At 38.3% G+C, this 22330-nt stretch overlaps 1 long non-coding RNA gene across 2 annotated transcripts; it reads right to left on the bottom strand.

Annotated features, from left to right (window-relative positions):
- Positions 1 to 683: 683 nt before the first annotated feature.
- LOC309477193 lies at positions 684 to 8497 on the bottom strand. 2 transcript variants are annotated; one of them, XR_014198570.1, is made up of 5 exons: positions 8391 to 8497; positions 8185 to 8292; positions 4416 to 8111; positions 3847 to 3958; positions 684 to 3539 (listed from the first exon to the last, which is right to left on the bottom strand). It is a non-coding gene; the product is annotated as an uncharacterized lncRNA (long non-coding RNA). The 2 variants fall into 2 exon arrangements; XR_014198569.1 differs by having other exon boundaries at positions 4416 to 8292.
- Between the last annotated feature and the right edge of the window lie 13833 nt (positions 8498 to 22330).

The following is a 22330-nucleotide window of genomic DNA, read 5'->3' as shown; positions in this document are numbered from 1 at the left end:
GCGTACAAACAAGTTTATAGAGATATCGAGGAGAACGGGCCGAAGAAGATCTAGAAACTGGCAAAGACTAGACAGAGGATATCGATCGGCTAAACTTCGTTAAGGACAAGGAGGGAAAGATCATGTGTGATAGGAGTAAATAAAACTGTGCAAATGGATAGTCAAAGTGTTATCCCACACACACACACACACACTAACAGACCCCTTAAACCTACCTGTGGAAGACATGTCATCTTTAAGATGTGTGTGATCATCATCTGACAGTAAAAGAGCACACACACCTTATTCTAATATGGGATTGTATTGGACTGGTAAAGAGTGTTGGTCGTGACAGGAGAGCCTCCACTGAAGGAGACAATATGATGAACACCAAGTCTAAGAATGTTCCAGGTCTGGTTGAAATCCCATCATTGGTCTATAGAAACATTCTGGGAGTCAAGACTATAGAGGAGGAATGATGTCCTCCCTTCCCTTCACCGTCACTCTATAATCACTCTGTGCGCAACAATAATCATTGCTTGTCAATAAACATTGCTTAGTCTACCTTCTGTGATTGTATTTTTTTTTTTTTTTTTGTGCAGAACATACAGAGATGACATTTATGACATACAACTTTGCATACAATATACAAAATTTATTAACAATATGTTCAATGTCATCAGAATACAAATGAGGTAAGAAGAGTTAACAATGAGCTGAAAAATATGATAGATAAAAAGAACGAGGACAATATATTAATCTATACATCAGTTACACTGGACAATTTTTGAAAAAAGTTTCATAAGAAATGTTAATGCAGGGTCCAAAGATGAGAAGGCAAGTTTTAAAGTTGAGCCACTCACACACGGATAATGCATATTTTATAAAAATATTAAAAGGAATGGAACTGAAAATATCAGTGCTCGCTCCTCTATAAGCGCAACATGTTTAATGGATTTTTTTGTTTGATTTTTGTTGCAAAAAGGTAATGAAGTTTCAACTGTAATAGTTTACATATTCAAAACGATGAATAGTTTATTGGCGTTGGGTGACTACAGTAATCTACAGCAGTGTTGACAACAGTGGCTGAAATAAACCTCTACAAACACATCTGTCCTAATAGAGTGTATATCAGCTCTATAAGCTATAGCCAGTGCCTCCACAGTCCCGTCAGTAATGCTCAAGGTCCCATTATCAACACCAAAATACTCGTGTTCCTGTTTCCTGAATACAGGACAGTCTCTGACTCGATAAAGACACAACAATATTACAAATAACTCCTTTTCTGATTTCCATGCAACCTCTGGTTAATATTTGTATAAACTTAGTACTCTTCTAATCTACTTTGTGCACTTTAAAACAAGTCTTTTTAGGGATAGTTCACTCAAAACTGTCTACTGACTTCTAATGTATGGACAAAAAATATTGTCTTTTATGTTCTAGAGGAAGAAAGGAAATTATCCAGCTTTTGATCGACATGAGGGCATATGTACATTGTCAATTTTCATTTCTGAGTGAACCATCTTTTTAATACATTTACATTTAATCATTTAGCAGACTTACAAATGAGGAGAACAATAGAAGTTATAACAATATTCAAGAGCTGTGAATAATAGTGTGAATAGTAGTTATTTGGTAAAAGAGTATAATGTACATGCATTAGGAACACAAGCAAGACTATGACATTAAACTACTTGATGTTGTTGATCTGTCAGTCTAGCGAGGGAATTAATGAGAATAAACTGCTTTATACAACCCTCCTCTCCATCGTATGACACAGATCGTCAGCAGAAGCATCAACGGCACATCAATACATCTTTAATAAAACTCTGTTTACCGTATGTGTTTAATGGAGCGCAAACAGAGCAAATGAGTTTTGAGTTTTATGAGTCAAGAGTTATCTCTAATAAACCTAAATATCACAGAAAGGAAGGGTGTGTGCAGTGAGAATGACATTAGGTGCGTTTCCATCACAGATTTGAGCAAAACTTTAGCGATTTTTAAAAATGCCGACAAAAAACTATTGCGAAATGACGGCGTTTTCATTAACCGATGCCATTCGACTAAAACTTCATTTTTCCACTCGCGATAAGTAAAATCTCTCCAAAAACCATGGCAATGGACGTTGGTAGGATTATGTACTATATCCCGGCCACTGCACTGGCCATTATTATTAATCGCAGGAGATGTGTGTGTGTTATCCAAGCATTAATGGTAAGGAACGGCCCTTATTATACGTGTGAGCAGCTCATATGAGGAGTTTCTGGTGTTTCTCCTCAGTTCTGCTTCGAGGTCTTGATCGTGGCAGTTTGAGGTTTAGAACCAATATTCCTGTAATTATTTTGTCTTATATGAAATTCATAAAGAGCTCAGTCTCGTCTTCAGTCCAAACACACCTCGTCATCTACGTCAGCTGACCTGTAAATGCGCAAAAACTGTTATTGAAGTTTTGAGAAATATTTCTTTTTCGAATTGCCTGAAAAAACTCCTCATGCGAGCGGAGAAAATTTTTTGCGATAAATGGGAGTGTTTTGTTGACATGTTTCCATTGGGCGTATTTTCAATTCGTAATTGCAATTTGAAGGGTAATGGAAACGCGGCTATTGACTTCATTTATTGAGTGCAGATGTTTAAACTGAACAGCAGGCGGTCTGTGAATGAGACGCGGGCTTTTGCATTGAAAAACAGCAGGCAAACTCTGCACTACTGTCTCGAGAGTGTTCGTCCCAGCTGTGTGTCGAACACTGATCTGTGTCAGTTCTACAACAGCAATTCATTAACCCTCCAACATCAGGCCTCAAGAACACGTACAATACACAGTCAGCCAGTGATTTCAGAAACATGAGACAAAAAAAAACACCTACACTGTTGTGAGCTCCTAAAATATCATCTATAACGATCATGATTAGACTGGGGAGGATGAGAAAAGTGTAAGTCAGAAGCACCACGAACAAACTTCCCAGAATTTTTTTGCGCTTTAGAGGAGTAAGCGATATTGCGCGTGAAAGACCGCGACAAGTGCCAACAAAACACAGAATGATTATCGGGTAGGGGATTAAACAGATGATCGCCATGGTCAGATCGCTAAAGTCTATGACTGTTAAGATCAGAGGAACAAGCCAGATGATCACAGAAACGCCACAGCAGACTTTTAGTGAATGAGATCTGTACCAGATAGGAGGAGAAACCTGAAGATATTGTTCAAAAGCAACACATGCCATAAAATACAGACCCACAATCAAACTATGCAAATATACTTCACCCCCCTGCCCTGTGAATATTATTTTTAATATACAAATGATCTGAATGAGATCTGAAAGAATCAAATTAAAAACAAACACTGGAGTGGAGCGATTAGATTTGATAAGACCACACAACGCTAACAGAGTTAAGATCGTGACTAGAATCTCAGTGCCTGAAAAGATCATGATAAATATTATTGTTGAACAGTTATGTTCCATGACAATCTCTTCAATCTGATGGGTCCATTCATCTTCATAATTTACTCCACTTGATCCGTCGATGCTGGCCATTGTTTCATGAAATCTTGACAGGCAACACTAAATAACAAACCAGTCATTAGTTTTAAAAAATGCATTTACTATTTACTAATTTATTAAAAACATGCCATAACTTTTCTGTGTGACTGTTGAAATAAAGTTTCCTCAGTTTGTTTTAGAGGAGATGTGTGTAATGTTAGAAAGCTTGAAATACGTGAAATGTGAGATTAAAGTTTGGAAATCCTCCATTTGAACAATATCACAGAAGCAAGAATATTCTGAATGCTGTTGTTCTGAATATTCAGTCCAGCACAGCTGCAAGTGTACAATGGTTTATTAAACTAGGAGTAAATCTTGAAGAACTTACGTTACTGACAGGAGTGTGTGTTTCGTCTGCAGGTCAAAGCAGAAGTTTGAGGAGCAACACACAGATGACAGATGTTTCACAAGTTTCCACTGCTCTTCATTCACTGCACACACTGTAAAAACACACATCTTAAAGCTTTTGGATATAATGTAGGAAATGCCTGATATTACAGACAAACTATTTGATCCAACGTGTGAAACTGTAATTACCTTAAAGACTCAATTAACTAACAATGGTAGTTTGAAAAACCAGTCTAACTTTCACAAATGTTTCGGCTCAACTACGACGACTGAATCTGAAAACGCTTTATATCTGATGCTTTCATTTTTAAAGTTCACTCAGTGTTTATTCATATCTTCAGTAGAATCAGAAACCCATGAATGATCGCGAGAGAAAGTGGTTCCGACAGGACCTTAAAGAAAACTTCCAAACCAATTCCATCTACATTTTCTTCTACACATAATCAAGCACACTAGAGAGTCAACAAGCTGAACAACATGTGCTAACGTTTGACTAAAGGCTGAAACACAACGACACAATAAATCCCACACGAGACGACATGATCTTACCGGGAATCAGACGGAAGACTGAAGACGCTGCTCATCAGGAGATGCTGGTGTTTATGAGCTGCTCACGTTCTTTTATAGCCTGAATTAACTCCAGAAACACCAAACACAGATGCATTAAACATCATTTACAGTTAATGAACATGCAACCGCATCAACAATCATCCAAACTCCACAATATAAAACAATTTAAAGCCACAAGTGTTATAGAAATGAAAATGTGAATAGCCAGAAATACAGTGATATAATACTCAGATTTTGTCATACTGTAAAATTATCAAATTATGATTAAGCAGTAAGGGCTAAATAAAAATGTCATGAGGTTGAAGGACAGGGTAAGGTGACAAGACAACGCAAGCACACATCCCAAACAAATGGCCATGTGCTTACACATAAAACATGAGTCTTTCATGATCCTGCCTCAAGAAAAGAGAAGATCTGGGACACAAAGGCAGAATCATGACAAAAAACATCAGTAAAGACAAAATATTTTAACAACTTTTACTACTGAAAACAAAATCACTACATGTTTATTTGCAGTTTCATTCCAGACACTGATGTTTGTGAATCACCGCATCAGTCCGTCAGTAAACGTTGAGTTAGTTTGATTCTGCACTGCGCTTTAATAATGTTCCCCTAATGTGTGTGATGTAGTGATACATGTAAAGTATACTAACTGTATCCAAACGAGAAATGGGCATTTCTGTTAAATATTTACAAAAAATGCGTTCCAAATGTTAAATTAAATATTGATGAAAAGCTAATTCATGTTCAAATATTGTGAACACTAGACTTTTCCACAGTACAGTACACATGAGGAACAATCAAACAGCATCTCAGCTTATGGTGAATAATGACAGTAATGACACTTTCATTAACATGTTGATAGTGAACACAAAAGTGATGTTATGTATATATTTCACATATGATGAAATATGATTATATAATAGCTAAAATGATCAACAATACAGTTTTTGTGCATTCTTTAACCTTTAAGTCATGAAGGATGTAACTTGAAGCACTTCTACTGAGTATCATAATTGATTTGGATTCTTCCATTAGAAAACTCTTCCCTATTGAGTGGATGTGAGTGATTTTTTCCTCAATTTTCAAAAGCTTGTCATCAAGAGATCCAGTATGATTGCACATTTCCTCATTTCCCATCAGCATTAATTCATTATGAATGTAATGAATGAATAACACTAATGTTAACTGTTTCCTACTGAAAGTATCTGCACAATATACTGGACTATCTGTGAGTTGAATATGCTTATGTGGACTTAAATCCCGACTAGCATGAATTTAGATTTTGAAACAGATTTTGGTGAACAAAAGCGAGGTGACGGCAGCACTCGGGTCGCAGAAGTCTCTTCTCCAACTGAAAATCACACGCCTGTCCTCAGTTATCATGCCAATTAAGGACATGAATGTGTAACAAATTAGCTCAAGGGGAAATATTAATAATAGCCTATGCCGTGTATTTTCAGAAGTGCTGGGTACAGAGACGCATTCATTTTTTCTCTTTCGCACAGGTCATGTTTTGAAAGATGATAAAGATAAAAATGTATACAAAAATGTGATGTCCGACTCGTTTTATTAAGAAGAAAGCCTCAAGTTTTCAAAAAGCATTAGACATATGACCCACTATTCTGCTTCATAAGTACCATGTTGACAATATGACATGACGTGTTTTAATGTATCTAAATGTAGCAGAGCGGGCGTGGGTTGACTCAAATTGATATAATTTCCGACTACGCCACCTGGGGAATTTCACCCCAAGAATTTAACACAACCTCTTAACACTGGCACACACAGGTTCTAATCACTGTTGGAATCAGAGACATAGGTACTGAAAAAGATTTTATTAATTATTAAAAGTCATAATGGTTATAAAAAGCATTGACCAGCAATCACTCTCATCTATTTGTTTACTTCTATCGTTGGCAGCAGAGGAACCTGGGCTTACCCACAGGGGCAGTCTCAAGATATCACCCTTATGAAAATTACTCTATTCACAGTGCACACACTCAACGACTCATGTCAGAGAAGACCACGACACACAGTGAGGACGTCACCACCTAAATGGTCACTCGTCTGCCCCCGGGTGCCCAGGCCCTGCCAACAAACAAAAGAAAAAAATACATTATCAAGCAGTGATATGCAAAAAGAACAAAATTATATAACCATAAGTCCATTAGACTTCTACTAATAGACTATGGGCACTTTTATGTACTTTGGTCATATTTTTAAAAAATACATATAATTTTGGACAAAGTCCTCTTTCTTTTTCAAACTAACAAAAAAACCTCTTTAAAAACTTTTAAAACCGTGATAGGTGTCAAAATCACTGTTTTATCCCTGTCGCACACCCAGACAACTTCAACAATGAAAATACAGTTTAAAAGTATGACTTATCTGGTAACTATTAATATACCTAAATTAAGCACTAGTAAAATAATTAAAATACATTATAGTATTTAATGTGAGACCACCATCAATATTACTTTTTATACAAAATATAGCTGTCGCACAGTATTGGTGTCATTTCCACCACAACACTGTAATGTCCCTATAAAAAGTTTGAGTGAAAGATTGTTTTGGTGGTTTCTATGGAAATGTTCAGAGACATCAGAGCACATGTTGGACATGGAGTCAAATTTTAATTTTCATCAAGAACAAAATAAGAAAAATCAAGGTAAATATTGCTTGATCAGTTAATATATTTATTCTACGTCATTTCCAAAAATGCTGTACCTTCAAGGGTGTTTTTAAAAAGTTAAAAATTTTAAGTTAAATAAGAGTATTTTGCATACATGAAATGCTAAGTATTAATTCAAAGCTAATCAGTGAAGCTATCTTCCATTTTTTCACAAGAAACTACAGAAATGTCATGTCCACCACACTGCCCTCTGTGGTGGAAATGACATTTGTGATTACAAAGTACAATTGATATGGATTGCAAGAGTAGATTGACTTTGTGAATTGAGTTTACTGAGTGTGATGAGTTTAAGAGTTTTTCAAATAAATATTTCTCTAAATATTACTGTTTCTCTTCATTAATTCATTGTCATTTCCACCACCCTGTAATTTCCATCACCACACACATTTTTTTAAAACATTTAAAAAGTTCTCATCACACATTAAAAATGTATCCACAATTTAAGAGATCATGCTCTACTTAATATAAAAATTCAAGGTATTTATTTTCTAATAAGCTCTTGCCCAAACCAATATTAAATTTCAGAGTGTGAAGTTCATCATTTGGTCCTTAGGGCAGTTAATTTATCTCATTGACAAACGTATAATTATTGTACACTGTGGAAAAACTGATAAAACTAGTTACAAAAATGATCTTAGACAATTCTTCTAAGTTTTTTCCGTTTCGTTTTTAAATAACAGCTGTAGAGATGTGGTGGAAATGACATTTGTTCATTCCAGGTCGGAATTTTTTTTTAAATATTAACAATTTAATCTCTTGTAATCTATCATACAGACCTTAAAACTAGACAAATTATTTAAATTTATGAGACTGTGTTATGTGACTTTTGAACAAGTTTTTTTTTTTATTCAACTTCACAAGCCTAAAAGTGCCCCTAGTTAAAGAAACGCCCTGAAACAGAACAGCAGCCGATGAGGAGCAGAGCAAACAGCACTTAATGATGAAGCAACGGGCAGATCATTCTCATGCAGGACGCGTGCCTAAACACAAAACAAAAAGGTGTTACACAGCGATTCCCTCTCCCTTGGCTTCACGCTCGAGCAGTATACTCACAACAAAACATGCTGTCCCGGGATTACTATCCCCAGCCAAACTATGCGGTGGATGGAGCCAGATGTCTCCGACAAAGCTCGTTGGCAGAAAGCGCAGATAGATCTTACACTGCGTTTAGCATACAGATTAGTCAGATTACCCGCTCAGCCAAAGCAATACATAGAAACTTAATTTACAAAACACCATCGCATACAAATTTCCCTTACCTGTCTCAAATGTCCACATTCAACTCTCCAGAAAGCACAAAGACCGGCAGTCAGCACCGACAGTGTGTAAGCAGCTTCAGCGATCTTTTACGAGCAACACCCACCCAGGCAACGCCTTCTTATACTTCTTCTTGTTGAATTTTTATTGGCAACAAAATGGTGTATTTCCGCCACCAACTGGTATGGAGTGTGGACCAAGACGACCCCCCCCTCCCCCCCCCCCCTTTTTTTTTTTTTTTTTTTTTATTATTATTTTTTTAATACTCTCTCACAAATTAGATTTCTCAAGAAACTGAAGAATAAAAATATAACACTCATTTCTCGAGTTATTTTGCAGAATATAGGGCCTACTTTGGTATAAATTGCATTTTTATTTTTTTTCAATTATGAATTAACAACCTTCTTTCATTCTCATATTTCTGACAATGCATTAAAACATGTTCTACTGTTTCCTCTTGCCCACAATAATCACATCTTTCCGTATCATGTTTACCCATTTTATAAAGTGTAGCCTACTATTTAATCTTGTGTGTCCCACTGTAAAATGTAATTAGTTGACCTTACTTAAAAAAAGTATGCAAACTCGTTGCCTCAAAAAAATTAAGCAAAGTAAGCTTAAGATTAGTGAGTTAGAAAAGCTTGTTTATTTTAAGTGCAGTACTAAATCAAGTAGTACCACTAGCACGTTTTTTTATGTTCATGTAACTTAATAGCCATGATTAGTGTTAACTTAGTTTTTTCATTTTGTGTGGATTGCTTGATATAAATTTAACCCTACTTAGAATTACTAAATACCTACAACTTAACACTTTTAGTTCTGCTCACTCATTTTTCAAGTTCACTTAAATTAAAGAAATGAATTTCTGAGTTAGGTTAGATTTATTTTATTAATTATAGCACTGTCTTTGTACAGCATAATATTTATAATTCCTTAAAAGTTTTCATTATACAAAAATATATGTATTTTTTGTTTAATTTAGTCTTTAGACACATTGACATCAAGAATCAGCCTGTGAATCTCAACAATGGTGACAATTATAAAGCATGTTGCAGTGCATTCTGGGTACAACCAATCAAAACTCATTCATAGCTCCCATCATGCATTGCTGCATGAATAAATAATGAGCTTATGATCAGGGGTGATCTGTCTGTCACCATTGTTGAGATTTAGGGTGTACTCACACTAGCCAGTTTGAACCGTGCCCGAGTGCGTTTGACCACCAAAGCGCGGTTCGTTTGACTAGTGTGAGTGCTCCGAACCGTGCCCGGGCGCGGCTCGATTAGCCGGCCCTGGCCCGCTTGGAAGAGGTGGGCCAGAGCACGGTTCAGTTGGACTCGGGCGCGGTTCGCATGCAGTGTGAGCGCTAACCGTGCTGGAGCACTGAACAGGACGCGCGTGACGTCGGGAACTGTAGTCCGTAATCAAAGCTGCAAAGTCCTTGCTGCACTTCAGCTGGTACCTTGCAAACCTCCTCATACGAGCAGCACGATTACGTGAAAATTTTCGAGCCACAAAGGCGATAGATCTGTTTAACAACAGGCTGTGAGAGGGCTGTGGACCAAACGACTCAAAATGATCCACAAAGTAAACAGAGTGATGGACTTCATTGTGTTCAGTGAGAGTGCCGCTCTTCCTGTTTATCCCGAAACCGTTGCACCATAATGACGTAAGCGTGCTCCGGCACGAATGCTGAAACCCTATGTGAGTGCAGGCCAGAGGGGGAGTGGGGAGGGGGGACAATCGTACTCGGGCCCGGTTCATGGCAACCGTGCCTAGTGTGAGTACACCCTTATAGACTAATTCTTGATGTCTGTGTGTGCCTACATTAAAAAAATAAATTGATTTTTTTTTTTTTTTTTTATTATTTGGATTTCATTGAAATGGCTATAAATATTATGCTGTACCACAGTGCTGCTATATTTAATAAAGTAAACCTAACTCAGAAATTGGGCTCTATATGAGTTCAGTGAATCAGGTCAAATGATAGTGAAATAATGATTATGTTAAAACACAACCATCACCATCAGATCACCTTTACTGTTTGTTCATCTGGCTGTTATAGCTCAGGTACAGTAGCCAAACAAAATGTTAAATTAACGATATTACGCTCAAGAGCCCAACTAAAACAAACACTAATCACCACAATGGTGGCTTAAAATTACGGTTTTCACCTTCAGCCAATAGTAGCTATTGAAGGGCGAGTCTTGGCGTGGCCATATATCGACGTCTAGCGTAGAGAGGACTGATCTGCGCATGCCCACAGGTCATAAACTTACTTTTTCTAAATGAATCCAGCTCAAGTAGACTGAGCTGGTAAGATTTTTCAACCTCAAAGTACAAGTAACTTACTAAAAGTGAGTGTTAATAGCAGGTTGAAAAAAAATGATTAAGGTCAATTTACTATTTTTAATTAAATACCATGTTTGCATTTACAGTGCAAATCTCACCCTTGATATTACTATTTCTTCTCTCCTGTTTTTCCCTGTAATTCTCATCTCTCCCACTTTCCTTTGAATTCTATAGAACCTCCGACCTTTTTTCTCCTTATCCCACTGTTTTTGCCACCTTTCCTTTAGTCTCTTCTTGATAATACTCTTAATTTCATTCTTACTTAAATTAACAATTAAATGAATGTCATTGTTTTTAACTGCTTCTTTGTCTGCAATTTCATTTCCTTGGACACCAACATGTGCAGGCACCCACAAAAATACTACTGTAATCCCCATCATTTGAATTCTGTATATTGTTTGCATTATCTCCATTAAATTATCTGGTCTACTTTCTAAATGACTGTATTGTAAACTAGCCAATGATGAACATGAATCTGAACAAATAACTGATTTCACAGGTCTTATTTCTTCTATCCACTAATAATAATGCAACCATTTCCCTTGTATAAACAGATAACTCATCAGTCATCACTGATCATTTTTCTCATTGATAGATGAAACTCTGGGACACGAGCAACACCTGACACGGCACTCCAGCAAAAAGCAGCAGGGTGCGTGGGTAACGTCACGGCCCCGGATAGTGACGCACACTAAGGAACCGGTAACCCATGCTCTTATACGCACCGGATGCCAGGCCATTGGCCAAACCATGACAAGTAGGAGGGGTAATAACCCTTCCTGCTACATAAACAATGAGGGTAGCGTAGAGGATTCCTTTTGAATTCCTGTGGTCTGAACTCCAAATAACGCTACACTGAAGATGCTACAATACTGCGAACTGAGTCAGCTAACCTGTAGCAGCTATCGCTAACTACAGCTAGCTGCTCTGCCCCTCAAGTCAACACAGTCTCCAGCTTACTGTTTGCTCTAATACTAGCACCTCCAACGAATGTTAGTTAGCTAGCTAGCACTAACAAGATAACGGGTATCTTTATTTTTCCACAACAGTCAGACACACCAGTTTTGTACTTAGCTACAACTTCCTCGGGCCCCGAGATAAAAACCAAAGTGAAAGGGGACTCACATACTTTACTGTGGCAGCTAGCAGCTTCTTGGCTTCTGGAAGCTGATGTTGCCGTTTCGTCGATGATAGAATTTAGCTGCTAGAAGCTAAAGCTAACAATCTAACGTGCTGCTCTTGGCCAAACTACGAGAAAGGAGTTTTTACTGTGTAACGAGTTCGCTCAATGAAATATGAATAACCAATCATAACTTGTTATAATTGATTATGAATATTTGGATCAGTTAAAGGTATAGCGGAGGATCTTTCCGAATTTTTTTCAGCCAGCCAGAACTGAACTTTCTAGGCCAAGTGGTGACCAGGCAAGGCATCGCTCCAAGCCCAGAGAGGGTCAAGGCAATCAGAGCTATGGATTCGCCACAAAACATTAGTGAGTTGAGACGGGTGTTGGGGATGATGAATATTCGAAGTTTCGAATGCGCATGCGTCGCGTCTGAACGCGTTGTTGTCTTTGGAGCTCCATCGATTGATTTATAATTCTCGATTTCTCTTTAAACTCACTTACAACGAACATTTTCTACTTTTCCTCACCTCATAGTTACAACGCGGACTGTTGAGCAGACGCGTCTCAAGCCTAGTGATCCAACGCTGGATACTCTTATAGGTTACGTCCATGGATCACGGCTGAACGCGTCTTCTCCGCACTCATTTACAAGCAAACATTTTTTCGCCTATCGTGCGTCTACTCCACACCCGTACCACTAAAAAGACGGATTATATCCAAGACTTAAGCAATAAATTAGTATTAATATTGATAGCATCACTGGTAGCGTCGTTGCTAATTTAACTTACTGTCCATCTGTTAAAATGGTGAATATATCAGATGTAAGTAGTTTACCTTTTGGTGCAGGTGAGGACACATTTGAGCTGCACGCGGTACAGTCTGAGCTGGAAGCTGTTGAGAAACAGATCCACGACCTTTTAGTGAGAAAATCCGAGCTGATAGACCGGCGGTTAGCTCTTGAAACATCGCGCGCCGATGCACACAAATCAGAGATTAACGTTACTAACCCGCTGATTTCGACCTCGTCTACTCCGTGCGTTCCTCAACATCAGTCCCGAACGTCGAGGTCGCGATCAGCCATGGTCTCGTTCACTCCGGCTCCAACATGCCACCACGAAGCCTGGATATTTCCGCAGCGGAAGACGCGAGTCAGGTCTAGACCAAGACCCTCTCCGACCCTCCCGGTTTTCGAGATATCCACACAAAACCGCTTCTCCCCTCTTCGCGAAACTGAACGCGATGCTGTGATCATCTGCGATTCCATCGTTCGTCACGTACACGCTATGTTAAATAAAAGTAAGGTGCATAGTCACTGCTTTCCTGGTGCTCGTGTTTCTGAAATCGCTGCTCATGTTCCCGAGATTCTGAACGAGCGCGTCGGAACTGTGGTCCTGCACGCGGGAGGGGCAGACATCAGGCTGCGCCAGACGGAGGTTCTGAAGAAAGACTTCAGGAATCTGATCGATACGGTACGCAGCACATCGCCTGATATAACGATCATTGTGTCAGGACCGCTTCCCACGTACCGACTAGGTCATGAAAAGTTTAGTAGATTATTCGCGCTAAATGAATGGTTAATGTCATGGTGCAATGAGCAGAAACTGCTCTTTGTAAATAATTGGAATCTGTTTTGGGAGCGTCCTAGGCTTTTCCGTGCCGATGGCTCACACCCAAGCAGATTCGGAGCGGATCTTCTGTCGGATAACATCTCAAAAATGTTAAATACCTTTTGACTAGTAACCAAAAGTCCAAATCATAGTCTCTGCTGCACCAATTTAACTGATATAAATACTAGTGTAGAACATTGCATAGAAACTGTGTCTATTCCTCGTTTAGTGAGATCAAATAATAAATCTACTGCAGGATCTAGAAAAAATCTAATTGTTATTAAACCAGAAAATGTTGCTATTAGTAATCAAAAACAATTTCTAAAGCTAAGTCTTCTAAACATTAGATCACTCACACCTAAGGCAGTTATTGTAAATGAAATAGTCACAGATAATAGCTTCGATGTACTTTGCCTTACTGAAACCTGGCTTAAACCAAATGGTTATTTCGGTCTAAATGAGTCTACTCCTCCTGGATACTCCTATAAGCATGAGCCACGTCTGATTGGTCGTGGCGGCGGTGTTGCAACAATCTATAGAGATTTTCTTAATGTTACTCAGAAAACGGGTTATAAGTTTATTTCGTTTGAAGTACTTGTACTAAATGTTACGCTCTTAGATGTTAGAAAAACATCCCTATTATCTCTAGCCTTGGCTACTGTATATAGACCGCCTGGGCCTTACGCTGATTTCCTAAAAGAGTTTGCAGATTTTCTCTCAGACTTATTAGTCAATGTCGATAAAGCATTAATTGTTGGAGATTTTAACATACACGTAGATAATCAAAATGATGCGTTAGGGGCTGCGTTTACAGATTTATTAAACTCCTTTGGGGTTAAGCAAAACGTCACCGGACCAACTCATCGTCTTAATCATACACTCGATTTAATTATATCACATCGAACCGATCCAACCGATATAGATATCATTCCACAAAGTGATGATGTCACTGACCATTACATGGTAACTTGCATATTACGTACTCCTGTAATATATCATGCTGCGCCGCGTTATCGATCAGGCAGAACAATCCTTCCATCCACCATAGAACATTTTTCAAATTGCTTATCTGAGCTGTCTCAGCTACTCAGTGAACCCAAACAAACAGATGAACTAGAGGAATTAACTAGCACTATGAGCACTATTCTCTCTGGAAAAATGGATATTGTTGCACCCATTAGACTAAAAAAGGTCAGAGAGAAAAGTAAAGCACCATGGTACAACAATACTACGCATGTTCTAAAGAGAGAAACCCGTAATTTAGAGCGTAAATGGAAACAAACTACATTTTTACATTTACATTTATTCATTTAGCTGACGCTTTTATCCAAAGCGACTTACAATTGCTATATATGTCAGAGGTCGCACGCCTCTGGAGCAACTAGGGGTTAAGTGTCTTGCTCAGGGACACATTGGTGTCTCACAGTGGATTCGAACCCGGGTCTCTCACACCAAAGGCATGTGTCTTATCCATTGCACCACACCACACCACACTAATCTAGAGGTCTTTAGAATCGCGTGGAAAGACAGTATATCACGTTATAAAAAGGCCCTAAAAGCAGCCAGGGCTGAGCACCTCCGCAATCTAATAGAAAATAACCAAAACAATCCTAGGTTCTTATTTAACACCGTGGCTAGACTAACAAATAAACAGACGTCACCCGAACAAAATATCCCGTTACAGTTTAGTAGTAATGATTTCATGAAGTTCTTCACTGAGAAAATAGAAAACATCAGAACCACAATTGTAAACGTTCAATCCTCAATCGCGCCTTATAATTCAGCCTCAATTATCACCCCGCAAGAACAATTACAGTGCTTTACAACTATAGAACAAAAAGAGTTAAATAAACTTATCACTTCCTCTAAAACAACAACATGTTTATTAGATCCTATACCAACTTAACTACTGAAAGAAGTGTTACCTGTAGTGGAAGAGCCTCTCCTCAATATTATTAACTCGTCTTTATCTTTAGGTCATGTTCCTAGAACATTTAAACTGGCAGTTATAAAACCTCTCATTAAGAAACCACAATTAGATCATAATAACCTAGCAAATTATAGACCCATTTCAAATCTTCCTTTTATGTCTAAAATACTAGAAAAAGTTGTATCCGCCCAACTGGGCTCTTTCTTACAAGAAAATGACATCTATGAAAAGTTTCAGTCTGGGTTCAGGCCGCACCATAGCACTGAAACTGCGCTCGTTAAAATCACAAATGATTTACTCTTAGCTTCTGACCAAGGCTGTATCTCAATACTAGTTTTACTTGATCTTAGTGCTGCGTTCGATACTATAGATCACACAATACTCTTAGATCGACAACAAAATTATACTGGTGTTCAAGGACAAGCATTAAGCTGGTTCAGATCATACCTATCGTGTGACGCAGGGATCTGTGTTAGGCCCGCTATTATTCTCAATATATATATGCTGCCACTTGGAAACATTATAAGGAAACATGGAATTAGTTTCCATTGTTATGCTGATGACACTCAATTATATATTTCATCAGATGAAAACGCAAAATTATCCAAACTAACAGAGTGTGTTAAAGATATAAAAGACTGGATGATGCGCAATTTTCTTTTATTAAATCCAGACAAGACAGAGGTACTACTTATCGGTTCAAAAAACTGCACACAAAACCTCGCTCACTACAACTTTAACATAGTAGGATGTCCTGTTACTTTATCCTCTACAGTAAAAGACCTGGGTGTTATACTAGACTGCAACCTGTCTTTTGAAAATCATATTTCGTATGTTACAAGAACAGCCTTTTTTCACCTTAGAAATATTGCTAAGCTACGTAACATGCTATCAGTTTCTGATGCAGAAAAGTTAGTTCATGCATTCATGACCTCGAGACTAGATTACTGTAATGCTTTATTAGCCGGTTGTCCTGCATCCTCAATAAACAAGCTACAGTTAGTCCAGAATGCCGCCGCTAGAGTTCTTACTAGATCAAGAAAATATGATCATATAACACCGATTTTATCATCACTGCATTGGTTACCTATAAAGCTCCGTATTAATTATAAGGTATTGCTACTGACTTATAAAGCCCTAAACGGCTTAGCTCCAGTCTATTTAACGGATCTTCTATTGCCCTATAATCCATCGCGCTCTTTAAGATCACTAAATTCAAGGCTTTTGGTCATACCTAGGATATCCAGATCCACCAAAGGAGGGAGAGCATTTTCATATTTAGCTCCAAAACTCTGGAATAGTCTTCCTGATACTGTTCGTTGCTCAGACTCGCTCTCCCAGTTTAAAACTAGATTAAAGACGCATCTCTTCAGCCAGGCATTCATAAAATATTTTAATCTTACAGTTAAATCCGACCTCTAGTTCATAAACGCCAGAGGAGAACTGGCCCCCGACTGAGCCTGGGTTCTCCCAAGGTTTTTTTTTCTCCATTAGGTCACTTGATGGAGTTTTAGGACACCATTAGGTCACCTGATGTAGTTTTTCGGTTCCTTGCCACTGTTGCCTTTGTCTTGCTCAGTTGGGGATATTTGGGGATACTTAATTAATTAATCAACAGTACTATCGATCAGCATTACCAAACGTGGACGTTTTCCACAAGAAACAAACATTGATGTATTATTTTAATTTAATACTGTGAAGCTGCTTTGATACAATCTGTATTGTGAAAAGCGCTATATAAATAAACTTGACTTGACTTTACCTCATTTTTGATCATATTTGATTCATCAGAACGAAACTTTACAGCTCCGACTGGATCAACAGAGACTGTAAATGAAGAAAACAACCTGTTATCATCATAATTATAATACAGAGACTGAACTGATAGATTCAGATTAGCTCATGTTATTGTTGTAAAATGTTTGTCAGCTTTTAAAGCCTTAATACACCATTAAAGTAGATCAAGACAGGTTTGAATTAGTCAGAATTGTTCTTATCAGAATGAAATTGTTCACCACAACATTAATCACCAACATCAGCATTCATTCTGTAATAAGTCATTTCCAGTTTCCACTGGTAAAATCTACAAATAAGGACACATTCAATGGCATTTGCATCAACACATTAACACAAACACTAGTGATGTGCAGAAGATTCCCTGAAATATTCCTTGTTTGACTGATGAAATATGATGATATGAATGACTGATATTAATCTACTCACAGTCTTTATCACTGCAGCTACTCCGTCTGAACTTCTCAAGATTCATGTTTTCATTCGTTGTGTTTTCATGCATTTCTTCATAATCTAAACTGTAAACCTAGAGACAAATGTTTAAGCAATTAAAACATTGTATGATAAAATGGCAAATAATCCAGTCATTCATATATGAAAATGTACGGAGCCCCTAAAGGGACGTGGTGGTGGAAAATTTTTTAGGTTGGGAAAAAATTTTTTTCCAAATCTTTTGCGTTCCCCCGAGAAACTTTGCGTTCCCTCGCAAAGTTATTTGCGTTCCCACACAAAAGTTTTGCGTTCCCTCGCAAAGATATTTGCGTTCCCACGCAAAGTTTTGGCGTTCCCTCGCAAAGATATTTGCGTTCCCACGCAAAACCTGTTTTGAGCTCGGACATACACTTCCTGTTTAATGTCTCAGAGCTCCGTACGTTAATGGAGCGTTTCATAGTGTTTGAACTTGGACTCAGATAAAGATGCGGTCAGTGCTTAACTCAAGGAGTTCAGTGAAGCTGGCAATATTCACATAGGCTATTCGAACGTCCCTATCTTGAGCTAAACGCTGTTAAAGCACAAACGACACCTATTTACAATCACAGTAACCTAGACAACGAGCTACAACCCAATTCTCATCAAAACGAGCTTTATAATATTAATTTGTCTCTAACCAGACGAATGAGAGACAAGTCCAAATAAGGGGCCGTCTGTAAAGTGCAAATCCCCAAACCTTCTGCACATTTTATATTATTGAACATATTCAATAGCTTCACTGTGACGCACTGTACTGTCACCAAATTCAGATCACACATCACTGCTCTCCTACTGGTTATACTACATAGTTATAGTTATAGTACATTTAAAAAAAAATGCATAATTTTTATAATTATTTATTATTAAATAAAATCAATAACTTCACCCTTTTTAGAAAATATATTAGGCTATAAATAACTTCACACTGTTATACAGTGATGCCATCAAATTCAGTAAGCAAATATAATGCAAAAGCTGCGTACAGTACCAAAATAATTTGTGTAAAGAATAGGCCTACTTATTTTTTATGTGCAATTACTTCCCAAACTAAGTGTTAGGCCTATAACCAACATTAGAGCGGTGATGTGTGAACTAAATTTGGTGTGTTACAGTGAAGTTATTGAATATTTTTCATAATATAAAATGTGCAAAAGCAGTGTATGACCAGTGGGTCACCATTGATATGTAAACTGAATTGGGTGGCACTACAGTTTGTAACATTGAAGTCAATAACTATTTTTGACTATGAGTTGATGCTGTAGTCGGTTTTGGGTTATATTGAACTTGTCTCTGCCGCATGCTCATAGAGATCCATTTAGCCTATATTATAAATGCTTGTTTTGATGATAATTGGGTTGTAGCTCGTTGTCTAGATTACTGTTATTGTAAATAGGTGTCGTTTGTGCTTTAACAACGTTTAGCTCAAGAATAGGGACGTTCGAATAGCCTATGTGAATATTGCCAGCTTCACTGAACTCCATGAGTTAAGCACTGACCGCATCTTTATATCTGAGTCCAAGTTCAAACACTATGAAACGCTCCATTAACGTACGGAGCTCTGAAACACTGCCAGCGGGACATTAAACAGGAAGTGTCTGTCCGAGCTCAAAACCGGTTTTGCGTGGGAACGCAAATATCTTTGCGAGGGAACGCAAAACTTTGCAAGGGAACGCAAATATCTTTGTGAGGGAACGCAAAACTTTGCGTGGGAACGCAAATATCTTTGCGAGGGAACGCAAAAGTTTTGCGTGGGAACGCAAATAACTTTGCGAGGGAACGCAAAAGTTTTGCGTGGGAACGCAAAGTTTCTCGGGGGAACGCAAACGTTTTGCGAGGGAACGCAAAAGATTTGAAAAAAAAAATTCTCCCAACCTAAAATTTTTTCCACCACCACGTCCCTTTAGGGGCTCCGTAAAAATGAAACTCCTCAATCAAGTACGCTAAAAATTTTTTTTAAATTATGTAGCCTATTCAAAGCCAAACATATATCTCACCTGTGAGAAGAAGAGAGGTGCAAAACAGTTTGTTAATAAAATCCCTGAATATAAAGGAAAAGTCCAGAGCGAGAATCCCAGAGTCAGCGAAGAGTTGCAGAGATTCTCCTCAGACTCAATGAGCTCAAAGTCAAGATCACCGGGGCAGAAAACACACACGCATTCTTCTGCCTCTCCAATTCAAGGGCGTAGCTTTGATTTTGAGATTGGCGGGTGATTCCCACAAGCTGAGGAATCAGGAAATGAATAGGATTGCACGTTTCTGCAGGTTTCTGCAGGTTTCTGCCCATGGCGACGCCATTTGGTTTTCAAAAGTTCCAACAAAGCATGTAAACTGTTCTGTCGTCGCTGCAAGACGAGTACTGAACACTATTTGAGGTTTTTAGTCTATACTGACCTTAATAATACGTTCATTAATGAATTGTGTCATGCTACAGGTAACTAATAAAAACAAGGAGGCAGTTTAACAGACTTAACTTTACTCTGTTCATAGTGCAGTGCAATAGTGCAAAACTGTCTTGTTCCTTGCTTTCTGAAGAAGCCAAACACACGTCTGCATCTGTCATTACAAGTGACATATCGTTAAACTCTGACTTCTCCCGTGTGTAAGTGCTATAATCGGGTCCCAGTGCTTCTACCAGCCCTGATATGAACCCCTGGTGTATTTCTGTGCAGTGTGTGTGTGTGTGTGTGTGTGTGTGTGTGTGTGCAGTGTGTGTGTGTGTGTGTGTGTGTTTAAACCTGCAACATGGATCAAGATTGTTCATGCTCAGCAAGTTTAGTTTTACTGTGAGAGTTACACCCTGAATACCAGACCTGACAACCTGAAGACATGATCATAAAACCCCAATCTTGGCATCACTTCATTGACTAACAGTCGATTTGAACATTCTTTTATTAGTTCACAAGTGTTTGAATAACTTTGCACCTCTTCTGATCTTCTGTCTTCACACACTCCTTCTAGAGATCAACACTTATATCTGTTCCTTTACAGACAGTCCCTTAAGGGGACATTGTGCATTTCTATTGTGTGATACTAGCATTTCTACAATAGGGGAGAGGAGGGGATGTCAGTGGTTATGAATAAAAAATGAGGGTTATAAATTGTTATAAATGTATTGTCTGTATACTAGGGTAGGCATTGTAAGATACTTGAAAGGAAGGGTCTGAACCGGCTATCCATTATCAGAATTTATTCGGCAAATGCGTTTCCATCTCCCATTATTCACATTAACTCTTTTTCACACAAGTCAACACATAAAAACTTTTTTGAAAAACAAATTTGCCATTTGCATCACTTGTTTTTGATGCGATACTTCAGAATGCAATTAAAAACAGGTGATGGAAACATAGTCGTAAGTGATCAAACTCTAATGTTCTGTGTTGAAAGGATGGCATTGGCTGGGAATAGTGCAGGAGTCTCAGTATAGGGTTTATAGTTCGTAAAAATCACGAAATACGCCGGCGAGATACTGGTGAAACTTCCTGACAGCAAAAACATTCGCCAAGGCTTCACTATCAATATGGCATAATTCATCCGTCAAGATCCATGTGGAATAAAGCCTGAAGCCCAAGAGTCTCAAACACAGCCAAGGGTTTCTGTTCATTATAGTGAACCAGCACCTTATCCGTTTCAACCTGAGCCTTTCTACAACTCTTCCACAGATATTCCTCAAACATTGTGGTTGCCTGAGAACACTTTATTATTCACTGTCCTCAAGCATTTCATGTAGTCGAGGGGTCATGAGTTCTCACAATGCTCACGGGTCAAGCTTGATGCTCTTTTTAACAATGACAATGTGAACTTTTCTGAACAGGCTCATATTCTTGGTTTGATCACATCATTAGAATCAAGTGTGAACATTTTTGAGCCGTTGTGTGTCATTCATGACATTGTGGAGCGAGTCCTGAGGACCAACATGAAGACGTGACGCTGATCATCAATCTCTCACTCACTTTGATTCTGCAGTCTTACAGTTTTCATTGATCTTTTGTGCTTTTGCTGTTTGAATACTGTATTTGTACAGTAGAGCTCCAGCTAGACAGAGATATGAAGGTGTTTCTCTCTGCAGTGATGAGATGTATTATAGATGTCTTTAAGATGGCTCCTGTTTGTCCTCCTCTCGCTACAGATATTTGTTCTTCTGAGGCATCCGCTCACCTGAGCTTCATATCAGCAACATCGCTCTCTAAGATCTCTAAGATAGAGACCACATTTAGGCCACACCGGGGGAAATGAACAATCCAGCCGTCTCCATTGACTCTGTATTGTGTGAAGCTCCTCTTTGACATTTCTGACTTAGAACAAAAAACAAAACAATGTCTAAAAGCTGCTGTGTGACGAGGTGTACAGAAAACAAGCTAAAAAAAACCCCCCAAAAAACAGCATTTAAGAACACAGAAGTGGATACAGGCAATTGGGACAGTGTCATATTACTCTGAGAACTGACTTACACCCACTGAAGGGAACATAATCAGGGACAGGGTTAGCTATAATCTTACAGAAATATAATATATAAAACTGACATTTAGATATTTGACTTACTAGTGACAAAATGTTTTCTGCACACGTAGTGTATTTTTAGTGCATACTGAGTTTACCACAATTTACCCATTCGTTCCTGCTGATGCTTCACGTCTTATTGCCTGAATCCACTTTTGTCTCCTT

This window comes from Leuciscus leuciscus, assembly GCF_965113295.1.
Source record: "Leuciscus leuciscus genome assembly, chromosome: 16".
Lineage (NCBI taxonomy): Eukaryota > Metazoa > Chordata > Actinopteri > Cypriniformes > Leuciscidae > Leuciscus > Leuciscus leuciscus.
Note: the sequence above shows the minus strand (reverse complement) of the source record. Positions and strands in the feature narration are given on the sequence as shown.